The following is a 6,769-nucleotide window of genomic DNA, read 5'->3' as shown; positions in this document are numbered from 1 at the left end:
ATGCTGGGGGGGGCAGCCTCAAGAAGAAGGATGCTGGGGGGGGGGGGCAGCCTCAAGAAGAAGGATGTTGGGGGGGGCAGCCTCAAGAAGAAGGATGCTGGGGGGGGGGGGCAGCCTCAAGAAGAAGGATGTTGGGGGGGCAGCCTCAAGAAGAAGGATGCTGGGGGGGGGGCAGCCTCAAGAAGAAGGATGCTGGGGGGGCAGCCTCAAGAAGAAGGATGCTGGGGGGGGGGCAGCCTCAAGAAGAAGGATGTTGGGGGGGCAGCCTCAAGAAGAAGGATGCTGGGGGGGCAGCCTCAAGAAGAAGGATGTTGGGGGGGGGGCCTCAAGAAGAAGCATGCTGGGGGGGCAGCCTCAAGAAGAAGGATGCTGGGGGGGGGCAGCCTCAAGAAGAAGGATGCCGCACGCCTGGACAAACTGGGGAGGAAGGCGGCTCTGTGGTTGGCTCAGAGCTGGACAGCCTGACATCTGTGGCAGAGCGACGGACACTGAACAGACTCCTGTCCATAAGAGACAATCCACAGCATCCACTGCACAACACCATCTCCATAATCCACAGCATCCACTGCACAACACCATCTCTATAATCCACAGCATCCACTGCACAACACCATCTCTATAATCCACAGCATCCACTCCACAACACCATCTCTATAATCCACAGCTTCCACTGCACAACACCATCTCTATAATCCACAGCATCCACTGCACAACACCATCTCTATAATCCACAGCATCCACTGCACAACACCATCTCCATAATCCACAGCATCCACTGCACAACACCATCTCTATAATCCACAGCATCCACTCCACAACACCATCTCTATAATCCACAGCTTCCACTCCACAACACCATCTCTATAATCCACAGCATCCACTGCACAACACCATCTCTATAATTCACAGCTTCCACTGCACAACACCATCTCTAGAATCCACAGCATCCACTCCACAACACCATCTCTATAATCCACAGCATCCACTCCACAACACCATCTCTATAATCCACAGCATCCACTGCACAACACCATCTCTATAATCCACAGCTTCCACTGCACAACACCATCTCTATAATCCACAGCATCCACTCCACAACACCATCTCTATAATCCACAGCATCCACTGCACAACACCATCTCTATAATCCACAGCATCCACTGCACAACACCATCTCTATAATCCACAGCATCCACTGCACAACACCATCTCTATAATCCACAGCATCCACTGCACAACACCATCTCTATAATCCACAGCATCCACTGCACAACACCATCTCTATAATCCACAGCATCCACTGCACTACACCATCTCTATAATCCACAGCATCCACTGCACAACACCATCTCTATAATCCACAGCATCCACTGCACAACACCATCTCTATAATCCACAGCATCCACTCCACAACACCATCTCTATAATCCACAGCTTCCACTGCACAACACCATCTCTAGAATCCACAGCATCCACTCCACAACACCATCTCTATAATCCACAGCATCCACTGCACAACACCATCTCTATAATCCACAGCATCCACTCCACAACACCATCTCTATAATCCACAGCATCCACTCCACACTACCCTCTCGATAATCCACAGCATCCACTGCACAACACCATCTCTATAATCCACAGCATCCACTGCACAACACCATCTCTATAATCCACAGCATCCACTCCACAACACCATCTCTATAATCCACAGCATCCACTCCACAACACCATCTCTATAATCCACAGCATCCACTGCACAACACCATCTCTATAATCCACAGCATCCACTGCACAACACCATCTCTATAATCCACAGCATCCACTGCACAACACCATCTCTATAATCCACAGCATCCACTGCACACAACACCATCTCTATAATCCACACCTTCCACTCCACAACACCATCTCTATAATCCACAGCTTCCACTCCACAACACCATCTCTATAATCCACACCTTCCACTCCACAACACCATCTCTATAATCCACAGCATCCACTGCACACAACACCATCTCTATAATCCACAGCATCCACTGCAAAACACCATCTCTATAATCCACAGCATCCACTGCACACAACACCATCTCTATAATCCACAGCATCCGCTGCACAGCACCATCTCTATAATCCACAGCATCCACTCCACAACACCATCTCTATAATCCACAGCATCCACTGCACAACACCATCTCTATAATCCACAGCATCCACTGCACAACACTATCTCTATAATCCACAGCATCCACTGCACAGCACCATCTCTATAATCCACAGCATCCACTCCACAACACCATCTCTATAATCCACACCTTCCACTCCACAACACCATCTCTATAATCCACAGCTTCCACTCCACAACACCATCTCTATAATCCACAGCATCCACTGCACAACACCATCTCTATAATCCACAGCATCCACTCCACAACACCATCTCTATAATCCACACCTTCCACTCCACAACACCATCTCTATAATCCACACCTTCCACTCCACAACACCATCTCTATAATCCACACCTTCCACTCCACAACACCATCTCTATAATCCACACCTTCCACTCCACAACACCATCTCTATAATCCACACCTTCCACTCCACACCTTCCACACCATCTCTATAATCCACACCTTCCACTGCACAACACCATCTCTATAATCCACAGCATCCACTCCACAACACCATCTCTATAATCCACACCTTCCACTCCACACCTTCCACACCATCTCTATAATCCACACCTTCCACTCCACAACACCATCTCTATAATCCACAGCATCCACTGCACAACACCATCTCTATAATCCACAGCATCCACTGCACAGCACCATCTCTATAATCCACAGCTTCCACTGCACAACACCATCTCTATAATCCACAGCATCCACTGCACAACACCATCTCTATAATCCACAGCATCCACTGCACAGCACCATCTCCAGGCAGAGGAGCAGCTCCACTGACAGACTGAGGAGATCCTTCCTCCCCCACGCCATCAGACTCTTCAACACCTCTCGGGGGAGGCCTTAGGCCTTAGCGGACACAAAGCCCTGGACTTACTACACACACACTAACCCTTGAGACACACACACACACACACACACACACACACACACACACACACACACACACACACACACACACACACACACACACACACACACACACACACACACACACACACACACACACACACACACACACACACACACACACACACTACTTATCTTACTAATGTTACTAATTGCTTAATTATTTGCTTAATTATTTGTTTATACTGAAGTTATATTTCTTCTATTTAACCTATTGCTTGTTTTGTTTTTTTAACCCTGCATGCCCCTGTGTTTCCATATTGCTGCTGCTGGAATTGTGAATTTCTGTTGGAGATCATTAAAGTATCTATCTATCTATGAAAAAAGAAAAAAAAAAGAATAATGTACATACATTTTTTTTTTTTTTTAAATATTTAATACACTGATTTGTATGACTCTACACATTTTTGACATTTTATGAAGTAAAAATGTGAGGCTTGTAGATGAAATCCAGGCAGAAATCCCGGGTGAGGCAGTGGAGAGCTGTGCCTCAGTCAGACAACTGATCCAATACAAACTGGGTCACGTGACGCTGCCCATTTCTGTTCCTCAGCATATCAACAATATTAACGTTACACTAATATTTGTTCTACAGCAGAACTCTTTACAGCCTGTGTCATGTATTTAGTGTATGTGTGAGAGAATCGTTCTCTCTGATTGTAACAAAGTTGAGAGAAAAGTCAAGCTTGTGAGACAGGCAGTACTCTGCCTCACCTCAAGGGGGCATAGGTGAACTGGACTTTGGTCATAATCTCCATTGAGATGGGCGTTTCTGTTTTTCTTTAATAAGATAGGAGTAAGAAGAAGAAAATTCAAGTATGTAACAACTAAACTTTTGGCCTAAAATAATTTCTTTAACATTTTGATAGACAACCTTTATTAAAATTGACTAAAGCAACAGAATTTAAAGTTTGAAAACAGGAATGTTTACTGAGGGTCAAAATTAAATTAGTGCTACACATATCTCTATACTTTAGTTTACAGTAAATATGAACTGCTTGGAAACGAGAAGGGTGCACTATCTAGGAATGCTGATGATATGAAGCATTACCAGATGATGCTGAAAGAGGGAAATAAGCTCTTATCACTTCTTACATTGTGAATCTGAGTCCAGAGGAGCCAGTGCCTCACCAGCCAGGAACCTCACCTCACCTCACTGATTCTGCAGGTGGTGACCACAAACCATTACACTGTTCTCCTTTCTGGTTGATGTTTTGGTCACGTTTGAATTTTGTTAGTGTTCTCCGTCCAAGAAGGAGCAGGAGGCATGTCTACAACCAACACAAGTTGCTCAGCTCATCCAAGATGGAACATGAATGTGAGCTATTTCAAGGTTTGCTTTGTCTCCCTGAACAGTGTCAAGAACATGGTGGAAATACCAGGAGACAGGCCAGGACACCAAGAGATGTTGGGGGGGGGGGGGGGGGGGGGGGGGGGGTGGTAGGAGGTCAAAAAGCCAACAGCAGGACCGCTACCTCTTCCTTTGTGCAAGAAGGAACCGGAGGAGCTGCCAAAGCTGCAGAATGACCTCCAGTAGGCCACAAATGTGCATGTTTCTGCACTAACTGTGAGAAACGGAACTTCCCCGTCTCCTGGTTCCTGGACCAGACCACTGTTACAGTCCGTCTCCTGGTTCCTGGACCAGACCACTGTTACAGTCCGTCTCCTGGTTCCTGGACCAGACCACTGTTACAGTCCGTCTCCTGGTTCCTGGACCAGACCACTGTTACAGTCCGTCTCCTGGTTCCTGGACCAGACCACTGTTACAGTCCGTCTCCTGGTTCCTGGACCAGACCACTGTTACAGTCCGTCTCCTGGTTCCTGGACCAGACCACTGTTACAGTCCGTCTCCTGGTTCCTGGACCAGACCACTGTTACAGTCCGTCTCCTGGTTCCTGGACCAGACCACTGTTACAGTCCGTCTCCTGGTTCCTGGACCAGACCACTGTTACAGTCTGGCTCCTGGTTCCTGGACCAGACCACTGTTACAGTCCGTCTCCTGGTTCCTGGACCAGACCACTGTTACAGTCCGTCTCCTGGCTCCTGGACCAGACCACTGTTACAGTCTGTCTCCTGGTTCCTGGACCAGACCACTGTTACAGTCCGTCTCCTGGTTCCTGGACCAGACCACTGTTACAGTCCGTCTCCTGGTTCCTGGACCAAATCACTGTTACAGTCCGTCTCCTGGTTCCTGGACCAAACCACTGTTACAGTCTGTCTCCTGGTTCCTGGACCAAACCACTGTTACAGTCTGTCTCCTGGTTCCTAGACCAGACCACTGTTACAGTCCGTCTCCTGGCTCCTGGACCAAACCACTGTTACAGTCCGTCTCCTGGTTCCTGGACCAAACCACTGTTACAGTCCGTCTCCTGGTTCCTGGACCAGACCACTGTTACAGTCCGTCTCCTGGTTCCTGGACCAGACCACTGTTACAGTCCGTCTCCTGGTTCCTGGACCAGACCACTGTTACAGTCCGTCTCCTGGTTCCTGGACCAGACCACTGTTACAGTCCGTCTCCTGGTTCCTGGACCAGACCACTGTTACAGTCCGTCTCCTGGTTCCTGGACCAGACCACTGTTACAGTCTGGCTCCTGGTTCCTGGACCAGACCACTGTTACAGTCCGTCTCCTGGTTCCTGGACCAGACCACTGTTACAGTCCGTCTCCTGGTTCCTGGACCAGACCACTGTTACAGTCCGTCTCCTGGCTCCTGGACCAGACCACTGTTACAGTCTGTCTCCTGGTTCCTGGACCAGACCACTGTTACAGTCCGTCTCCTGGTTCCTGGACCAGACCACTGTTACAGTCCGTCTCCTGGTTCCTGGCCCAGACCACTGTTACAGTCCGTCTCCTGGTTCCTGGACCAAACCACTGTTACAGTCCGTCTCCTGGTTCCTGGACCAAACCACTGTTACAGTCCGTCTCCTGGTTCCTGGACCAGACCACTGTTACAGTCTGGCTCCTGGTTCCTGGACCAGACCACTGTTACAGTCTGTCTCCTGGTTCCTGGACCAGACCACTGTTACAGTCCGTCTCCTGGTTCCTAGACCAGACCACTGTTACAGTCCGTCTCCTGGTTCCTGGACCAGACCACTGTTACAGTCCGTCTCCTGGCTCCTGGACCAAACCACTGTTACAGTCCGTCTCCTGGTTCCTGGACCAAACCACTGTTACAGTCCGTCTCCTGGTTCCTGGACCAGACCACTGTTACAGTCCGTCTCCTGGTTCCTGGACCAGACCACTGTTACAGTCCGTCTCCTGGTTCCTGGCCCAGACCACTGTTACAGTCCGTCTCCTGGTTCCTGGACCAGACCACTGTTACAGTCTGTCTCCTGGTTCCTGGCCCAGACCACTGTTACAGTCCGTCTCCTGGTTCCTGGACCAGACCACTGTTACAGTCTGTCTCCTGGTTCCTGGACCAAACCACTGTTACAGTCCGTCTCCTGGCTCCTGGACCAAACCACTGTTACAGTCCGTCTCCTGGTTCCTGGACCAAACCACTGTTACAGTCCGTCTCCTGGTTCCTGGACCAGACCACTGTTACAGTCCGTCTCCTGGTTCCTGGACCAAACCACTGTTACAGTCCGTCTCCTGGTTCCTGGCCCAGACCACTGTTACAGTCCGTCTCCTGGTTCCTGGACCAAACCACTGTTACAGTCTGTCTCCTGGTTC

Source organism: Blennius ocellaris (genome assembly GCF_963422515.1).
Source record: "Blennius ocellaris genome assembly, chromosome: 19".
Taxonomy (NCBI): domain Eukaryota; kingdom Metazoa; phylum Chordata; class Actinopteri; order Blenniiformes; family Blenniidae; genus Blennius; species Blennius ocellaris.
This window is presented reverse-complemented; position numbering follows the sequence as displayed.